Here is a 10,000-nt window from a genome sequence, read left to right as displayed (position 1 = left end):
TCCAGATTTACTGGAACTTTAAGAGACTGGTTTCAAAGTCTTGGTGAATATGGACAGGTAACATTCCTTAAATCCCACACTCCCTCCTATGCTTTGGGAATGGTTTTTCGATAATTTATTGGAGATCCAGATACTCATGCTAATGAAGTTAGACAAGAGTATTTTGAAGCGAGATGCTGCTCCTTGAAAAGAAAAGATCTTGATTTTCACTATCAAAGAATGTCCAGGCGATATTATCTTTTTGGTGGATTTAATGATGATAATCTCAGACGAGTTTATATTATTAATTCTTTACCAGAAGACATCCAGCCAGATTTACAGAGAAAGATTGCATCTCTCTCACGACCACTCAGGGATATCTCAATAGGGGAAATTCATCAGCTGGCACTCTCTGCTCTTGAAAAATTATGCGATACCCACCAGTTGTTCTGAAAAATGTTGCAACAGAATCATAAGTTTACAAAGCAATGCAAGAAGCCTTATTTGCGGATCGAGTGCAAAGAAAAGGATTGCATTTGTAGTCCTAAAAAGAAGAAACACTTCAAAGACTATGGTTCTGACAAGCGCTCCAGAAAAGATCCCAGAAGAAGAAAGAAGTTCAGATTCTTCAAGAAGAAGTTTCGACGAGGACATGAAGAAAGGCCACAATGCAAAACAATGCCCTATGAACAGAACAAAATCTGCAAAGCTTGCCCAACAGTTACAGAATGAAGAACTCGATGCAGATGCTGAATTTGTTCTTTCAGAACAAGAAGAGATGACTGAAGGGACTATTCTCGTCCTTGTTGATTCAGAGGATGACTATCATTCCGACGAAACATTCCAGCTCTTCCGAAGATTCTCAGATAAGCCCTCATGTTCAAATCCAGCTCCTCCTTGAAAAATACAGTAAACCCATACCTGTTGTTGCATACATTGATACGGGATCCCATAAGACCATGGTTAATCAAAAAGTTCTTCCATCAGATTGTTGGTCTTCCCATACTCAATTCTTCAGAGCTACAAACGATCAAATTTTTACTACTACTTTGATTTCCAAAAAGAAAATTGGGACTAAACTCCTTCCTAATTGCATTATTTGGACTCGTGTCATTGGCAGTCCACCTCCTCAAAAAGATGTTTTATTAGGATGGGATGTTTATTGTCTTTCAAAATCCCCGAGGATTCTTCCCACTGGAATTAAAGTACAATAGAGAATTCAAGCCCTTTACTCAGACGAACAAAATCTATTCTCTTCCCTATTCTCCTCCAGATTTCCAGCCCATTCAAGATAAACTCCTCAAGCTGCGTGCAGAAAGTCATGACCAGTTCATCCATGATCATCCACTCTGGAAAAACTAAAGCCTCCCATCCTGGAATGCCTCCGTCAGACCTTAAGCTTGCCAAAGAAGAATGTTATTCCTTATTAAAGCAAGGTCTAATTGAACCAACCACTTCCTCTTGGGCATGTCGAGCATTTTATGTTGAAAAAAGATCAGGAATGATTAGAGGAAAGAAAAGATTGGTTATCGATACAAGCCATTGAATGTATTTCATTAGGGATGATAAATTGCCTATTCCAAAAGTCAGGACACAATTCATCCATCTTGCTGAGGCAAAAATATTCTCCAAATTTGATCTGAAAGGAGCCTTTTGGCAACTTGGTATTCATCCAAATGACAGGTTCAAGACAGCTTTCTGTATTCCAAATGAACAATTGCAATGGATTGTTTTACCCTTCGGATTAAAGATGGCACTATCACTATTTCAAAAGGCGATGACTAGGATTTTCAATCCTATCCTGCACAGTACTTTGATCTGTATTGACGATATTCTATTATTTTCTAAGAGTCTTGCAGATCATCATCACCCGCTTAAACATTTCCACCAGTTGGCATCACAGTACGGGATAATGCTGTCAAAAAAAGAAAAGAATGATTGGACAGCACGAAATTGATTTTCTGGGAATGAAAATATCCCATGGAACCATCTGCGCAGGTCCTCATCTTGCTGAAAAATTATCACAATTTCCTGAGGATAATCTCTCTGTCAAAGAAATACAGCAATTTCTCGGCATCATTAATTACATCAGAGACTTTATCCCGCATGCAAGTCAGTTCACCGGCGCCTCGTCACAACTTTTGAAAAAGAACCACCCCCATGGGGCCCTGACCAGACACAGGCTGTCAAAAATCTCAAGAAAGCTGCAAAGGATCCACCGCCTCTGACTCTTCCATCTACAGGAAATCTTATCCTTTAGTCGGACGCTGGTGACCATTATTGGGGTGCCTAACTGCTTGAAGAAAAGGACAACAAAAGATCCTATTGTGGACACGCATTCAAAGAATCCCAAAAGAACCACCCCCATGGGGCCCTGACCAGACACAGGCTGTCAAAAATCTCAAGAAAGCTGCTTGACTATTCAAAGATATGACTATTCAAAGCATTTTATGATTGAAATAGACAAAGATGCTTGAATTCCGGAATAAGATTCTTCCTGATCCACAGATTCTCAGACTGAAAGATTGGTTTTCCAGATATGACTTCCCTGTGAAGCATATAAAAGGCGATCACAATGTGTGCTTTTGGAATACGGAATTTATCATCCCTAATGAATACATTCAATGGCTTGTAATCGATAACCAATCTCTTCTTTCCTCTAATCCGGCGTCCTCTTTAGATCAATAGATTACTGATCTCACCAATATGTTGATTGATGGCATCTCCTACTGATCCTGGATCATCCAGAACACAAGAATTTGATGAAGAAACTGACACCACAGTTCCCATTGTCGAAGAACCTACTTAGGCTACTTCAGCTACTCATCATTCGGTTCCTCATCATTCAACCAATGGTTCCTGGTTCTCTTTTGATGGATTACCTCCAATTATTAAATGGAGAGATCGAGCTGGTGAATTTGGTGCATGGATTGACCTTCAGCTTTCTTTCCAAGCCTGGGAATACTTTAGAAACATTTCTCATTGAATTCACATCCAGATTTACTCGAACTTTAAGAGACTGGTTTCAAAGTCTTGGTGAATATGGACAGGTAACATTACTTAAATCCCACACTCCCTCCTATGCTTTGGGAATGGTTTTTCGATAATTTATTGGAGATCCAGATACTCATGCTAATGAAGTTAGACAAGAGTATTTTGAAGCGAGATGCTGCTCCTTGAAAAGAAAAGATCTTGATTTTCACTATCAAAGAATGTCCAGGCGATATTGTCTTCTTGGTGGATTTAATGATGATAATCTCAGACGAGTTTATATTATTAATTCTTTACCAGAAGACATCCAGCCAGATTTACAGAGAAAGATTGCATCTCTCTCACGACCACTCAGGGATATCTCAATAGGGGAAATTCATCAGCTGGCACTCTCTGCTCTTGAAAAATTGTGCGATACCCACCAGTTGTTCTGAAAAATGTTGCAACAGAATCATAAGTTTACAAAGCAATGCAAGAAGCCTTATTTGCGGATCGAGTACAAAGAAAAGGATTGAATCTGTAGTCCTAAAAAGAAGAAACACTTCAAAGACTATGGTTCTGACAAGCGCTCCAGAAAAGATCCCAGAAGAAGAGAGAAGTTCAGATTCTTCAAGAAGAAGTTTCGACGAGGACATGAAGAAAGGCCACAATGCAAAACAATTGCCCTATGAACAGGACAAAATCTGCAAAGCTTGCCCAACAGTTACAGAATGAAGAACTCGATGCAGATTCTGAATCTGTTCTTTCAGAACAAGAAGAGATGACTGAAGGGACTATTCTCGTCCTTGCTGATTTAGAGGATGACTATCATTCCGACGAAACATTCCAGGTCCAACCTATTCTCTCTTCCGAAGATTCTCAGATAAGCCCTCATGTTCAAATCCAGCTCCTCCTTGAAAAATACGGTAAACCCATACCTGTTGTTGCATACATTGATACGGGATCCCATAAGACCATGGTTAATCAAAAAGTTCTTCCATCAGATTGTTGGTCTTCCCATACTCAATTCTTCAGAGCTGCAAACGATCAAATTTTTACTATTACTTTGATTTCCAAAAAGAAAATTGGGACTAAACTCCTTCCTAATTGCATTATTTGGACTCGTGTCGTTGGCAGTCCACCTCCTCAAAAAGATGTTTTATTAGGATGGGATGTTTATTGTCTTTCAAAATCTCCGAGGATTCTTCCCACTGGAATTAAAGTACAAAAGAGAATTCAAGCCCTTTACTCAGACGAACAAAATCTATTCTCTTTCCTATTCTCCTCCAGATTTCCAGCCCATTCAAGATAAACTCCTCAATTAATGATGTAATTAATGATGCCGAGAAATTGTTGTATTTCTTTGACAGAGAGATTATCATCAGGAAATTGTGATAATTTTTCAACAAGATGAGGACCTGCGCAGATGGTTTCCATGGGATATTTTCATTCCCAGAAAATCAATTTCGTGCTGTGCAATCATGCTTTTCTTTTTTTGATAGCATTATCCCGTACTGTGATGCCAACTGGTGGAAATGTTCAAGCGGGTGATGATGATCTGCAAGACTCTTAGAAAATAATAGAATATCGTCAATACAGATCAAAGTACTGTGCAGTATCAGATTGAAAATCCTAGTCATCGCCTTTTGAAATAGGGATGGTGCCATCTTTAATCCGAATGGTAAAACAGTCCATTGGAATTGTTCATCTGGAATACAGAAAGCTGTCTTGAACCTGTCATTTGGATGAATACCAAGTTGCCAACAGGCTCCTCCTTTCAGATCAAATTTGGAGAATATTTTTGCCTCAGCAAGATGGATGAATTGTGTCCTGACTTTTGGAATAGGCAATTTCTCATCCCTAATGAATACATTCAATGGCTTGTATCGATAACCAATCTTTTCTTTCCTCTAATCATTCCTGATCTTTTTTCAATTAGACCTTGCTTTAATAAGGAATAACATTCTTCTCTGGCAAGCTTAAGGTCTGACGGAGGCATTCCAGGATGGGAGGCTTTAGTTTTTCCAGAGTGGATGATCATAGATGACTGGTCATGACTTTCTGCACGCAACTTGAGGAGTTTATCTTGAATGGGCTGGAAATCTGGAGGAGAATAGGGAAGGGAATAGATTTTGTTCGTCTGAGTAAAGGGCTTGAATTCTCTTTTGTACTTTAATTCCAGTGGGAAGAATCCTCGGGGATTTTGAAAGACAATAAACATCCCATCCTAATAAAACATCTTTTTGAGGAGGTGGACTGCCAATGACACGGGTCCAAATAATGCAATTAGGAAGGAGTTTAGTTCCAATTTTCTTTTTGGAAATCAAAGTAGTAGTAAAAATTTGATCGTTTGCAGCTCTGAAGAATTGAGTATGGGAAGACCAACAATCTGATGGAAGAACTTTTGGATTAACCATGGTCATATGGGATCCCGTATCAATTTATGCAACAACAGGTATGGGTTTACCGTATTTTTCAAGGAGGAGCTGGATTTGAACATGAGGACTTATCTGAGAATCTTCAGAAGTTGGACCTGGAATGTTTCATCTGACTGATAGTCATCTTCTGAATCAGTAAGGACGAGAATAGTCTCTTCTTGTTCTGAAAGAACAGATCCAGCATCTGCATCGACTTCTTCATTCTGTAACTGTGTGGGCAAGCTTTGCAGATTTTGTCCTGTTCATAGGGCATTTGTTTTGCATTGTGGCCTTTCTTCATGTCCTCGTCGAAACTTCTTCTTGAAGAATTTGAACTTCTTTCTTCTTCTGGGATATTTTCTGGAGCGCTTGTCAGAACCATAGTCTTTGAAGTGTTTCTTCTTTTTAGGACTACAGATGTAATCCTTTTCTTTGCACTCGATCCGCAAATAAGGCTTCTTGCATTGCTTTGTAAAACTTATGATTCTGTTGCAACATTTTTCAGAACAACTGGTGGGTATCGCATAGTTTTTCAAGAGTAGAGAGTGCCAGCTGATGAATTTCCCCTATTGAGATATCCCTGAGTGGTCGTGAGAGAGATGCAATCTTTCTCTGTAAATCTGGCTGGATGTCTTCTGGTAAAGAATTAATAATATAAACTCGTCTGAGATTATCATCATTAAATCCACCAAGAAGATAATATCGCCTGGACATTCTTTGATAGTGAAAATCAAGATCTTTTCTTTTCAAGGAGCAGCATCTCGTTTCAAAATATTCATTAGCATGAGTATCTCTGGATCTCCAATAAATTCTCGAAAAACCATTCCCAAAGCATAGGAGGGAGTGTGGGATTTAATGAATGTTACCTGTCCATATTCACCAAGACTTTGAAACTAGTCTCTTAAAGTTCCAATAAATATGGATGCGAATTCAATGAGAACTGTTTCTAAAGTATTCCCAGGCTTGGAAAGAAAGCTGAAGGTCAATCCATGCACCAAATTCACCAACTCGATCTCTCAATTTAATAATTGGAGGTAATCCATCAAAAGAGAACCAGGAACCATTGGTTGAATGATGAGGAACCGAATGATGAGTAGCTGAAGTAGCCTCGGTAGGTTCTTCGACAATGGGAACTGTGGTGTCAGTTTCTTCATCAAATTCTTGTGCTCTGGATGATCCAGGATCAGTAGGAGATGCCATCAATCAACATATTGGTGAGATCAGTAATCTCTTGATCTAAAGAGGACGCCGAATTAGAGGAAAGAAGAGATTGGTTATCGATTACAAGCCATTGTGATGAGAATCAATGAGCACCATGGAAGGATCCATTACATGTTTTAGTTGGGCCTATCATTAGAGCAAGATCCCAGAACATCAAAGAAATACTTCACGGGCTGATTCAAGATATTTGGGCTTATTCAAAAATGGGGCACTCCAAGCATGGCCCAAAGAAAGATGAAGACTTACTAAACTGAATTCAAGTTTGTGATGGAGCTAATCTTGCTTAATGGCTCTAATCTCCTTATTAATAATTGTGTGCTAATTCTAATATGGGATTTGACTTAATGGTGTATTGCAAGGCAACTTAGCTTGCATGGGTTTTTAGTAAGTTGTGAGAGTCATTAATGTGTCTAGTAAGTTGGTATATTTAATGTCCTTGTCTCCCATGTTTGTATGGGAATTGCTAAGTATTAATGTGGTCTCCCATGTTTGTGTGGGAATCGTTAAGTGTTTAATGTCCATGTCTCCCATATTAGCTACATATATCTCACCATTGTAAGAAGAAAAAAAGGGGAATAAAAATGTGAGGCTTTGAGGGTTTCTTTCTTCTTGGTTCTTTTGAAGAACTTTTCGAACTTATCGGGATTTCCCGTGGCGTTCACTATTGACTTATCAAACGACTTTCCACCACCGTTTGTGGCGTCTTCCTTATACCAAGGTTCGTGTTTCGCACCAAACAACGGGTTGAGGTCGTATATACCAAAGTTCTTGTTTGTCGTAAACAACGGGTTAAGGTCTACCAAAAATCTGAATTTTAGCTTTCTTAGGCAAGCATTCCAACATTGTTTGCTGGGGGTCTCAACGCGTGTCGTTTGAGGTTCGCATCATTTGGTATCAGAGCTTAGGCTCTAAAATCAGGTTCACTATCTTTTACCTTATGTTTTGTTTCATTACGTGTAGCAAGTTGGAAAAAAAAAAAAAAAAGATACGTCAGAAAAGAAAAAAAAACGAAGAAGAAGGAGACAGTGAAAAAGAAAAGAAAGCAAAAAGATTTTTTTTTTTTTTTCTCCCTACTCCTTTGATTCGTTGTTTCTACAATATTTTCTTGTCTTACTGGTTTAATATTACATGGAATGGATTCGAGGTCGAATCCTTTTGAAGAGTGGGGGAATGATGAGAATCAATGAGCACCATGGAAGGATCCATTACATGTTTTAGTTGGGCCTATCATTAGAGCAAGATCCCAGAACATCAAAGAAATACTTCACGGGCTGATTCAAGATATTTGGGCTTATTCAAAAATGGGGCACTCCAAGCATGGCCCAAAGGAAGATGAAGACTTACTAAACTGAATTCAAGTTTGTGATGGAGCTAATCTTGCTTAATGGCTCTAATCTCCTTATTAATAATTGTGTGCTAATTCTAATATGAGATTTGACTTAATGGTGTATTGCAAGGCAACTTAGCTTGCATGGGTTTTTAGTAAGTTGTGAGAGTCATTAATGTGTCTAGTAAGTTGGTATATTTAATGTCCTTGTCTCCCATGTTTGTATGGGAATTGCTAAGTATTAATGTGGTCTCCCATGTTTGTGTGGGAATTGTTAAGTGTTTAATGTCCATGTCTCCCATATTAGCTATATATATATCTCACCATTGTAAGAAGAAAAAAAAGGGGAATAAAATGTGAGGCTTTGAGGCTTTCTTTCTTCTTGGTTCTTTTGAAGAACTTTTCGAACTTATCGGGATTTCCCGTGGCGTTCACCAATGACTTATCAAACGGCTTTCCACCACCGTTTGTGGCGTCTTCCTTATACCAAGGTTCGTGTTTCGCACCAAACAACGGGTTGAGGTCGTATATACCAAAGTTCTTGTTTGTCGTAAACAACGGGTCGAGGTCTACCATTCATATCTATCCAAAAATATGAATTTTAGCTTTCTTGGGCAAGCATTCCAACATTGTTTGCTGGGTCTCAACGCGTGTCGTTTGAGGTTCGCATCATTTGGTATCAGAGCTTTGGCTCTAAAATCAGGTTTACTATCTTTTATCTTATGTTTTGTTTCATTGTTCTTGTTTTGTGACATGTAGCATGAGTATCTCTGGATCTCCAATAAATTCTCGAAAAACCATTCCCAAAGCATAGGAGGGAGTGTGGGATTTAATGAATGTTACCTGTCCATATTCACCAAGACTTTGAAACCAGTCTCTTAAAGTTCCAGTAAATCTGGATGCGAATTCAATGAGAACTGTTTCTAAAGTATTCCCAGGCTTGGAAAGAAAATTGAAGGTCAATCCATGCACCAAATTCACCAACTCGATCTCTCCATTTAATAATTGGAGGTCATCCATCAAAAGAGAACCAGGAACCATTGGTTGAATGATGAGGAATCGAATGATGAGTAGCTGAAGTAGCCTCGGTAGGTTCTTCGACAATGGGAACTGTGGTGTCAGTTTCTTCATCAAATTCTTGTGCTCTGGATGATCCAGGATCAGTAGGAGATGCCATCAATCAACATATTGGTGAGATCAGTAATCTCTTGATCTAAAGAGGACGCTGGATTAGAGGAAAGAAGAGATTGGTTATCGATTACAAGCCATTGAATGTATTCATTAGGGATGATAAATTCCCTATTCCAAAAGCACACATTGTGATCGCCTTTTATATGCTTCACAGGGAAGTCATATCTGGAAAACCAATCTTCAGTCTGAGAATCTGTGGATCAGGAAGAATCTTATTCCGGAATTCAAGCATCTTTGGGAAAGACGAGTCATAAAATGCTTTGATCTGACATAAAAGTCAAATTTCTGAATTCCATCTTTTACTCCAATGATTTCTTTGAAGACGGTATGATAATGCTTTTGGGATTCTTTGAATTCTCCACTAGCGTGTCCACAATAGGATCTTTTGTTGTCCTTTTCTTCAAGCAGTTAGGCACCCCAATAATGGTCACCAGCGTCCGACTAGAGGATAAGATTTCCTGTAGATGGAAGAGTCAGAGGCGGTGGATCCTTTGCAGCTTTCTTGAGATTTTTGACAGCCTGTGTCTGGTCAGGGCCCCATGGGGGTGGTTCTTTTTCAAAAGTTGTGGCGAGGCGCTGGTGAACTGACTTGCATGCGGGATAAAGTCTCTGATGTAATTAATGATGCCGAGAAATTGCTGTATTTCTTTGACAGAGAGATTATCATCAGGAAATTGTGATAATTTTTCAGCAAGATGAGGACCTGCGCAGATGGTTCCATGGGATATTTTCATTGCCAGAAAATCAATTTCGTGCTGTCCAATCATGCTTTTCTTTTTTTGACAGCATTATCCCGTACTGTGATGCCAACTGGTGGAAATGTTCAAGCGGGTGATGATGATCTGCAAGACTCTTAGAAAATAATAGAATATCGTCAATACAGATCAAAGTACTG

Source organism: Malania oleifera, chromosome 13 (genome assembly GCF_029873635.1).
Source record: "Malania oleifera isolate guangnan ecotype guangnan chromosome 13, ASM2987363v1, whole genome shotgun sequence".
Classification (NCBI taxonomy): Eukaryota; Viridiplantae; Streptophyta; class Magnoliopsida; order Santalales; family Ximeniaceae; genus Malania; species Malania oleifera.
The sequence above is the reverse complement of the archived record's forward strand: the minus strand, read 5'-3'. Positions refer to the sequence as shown.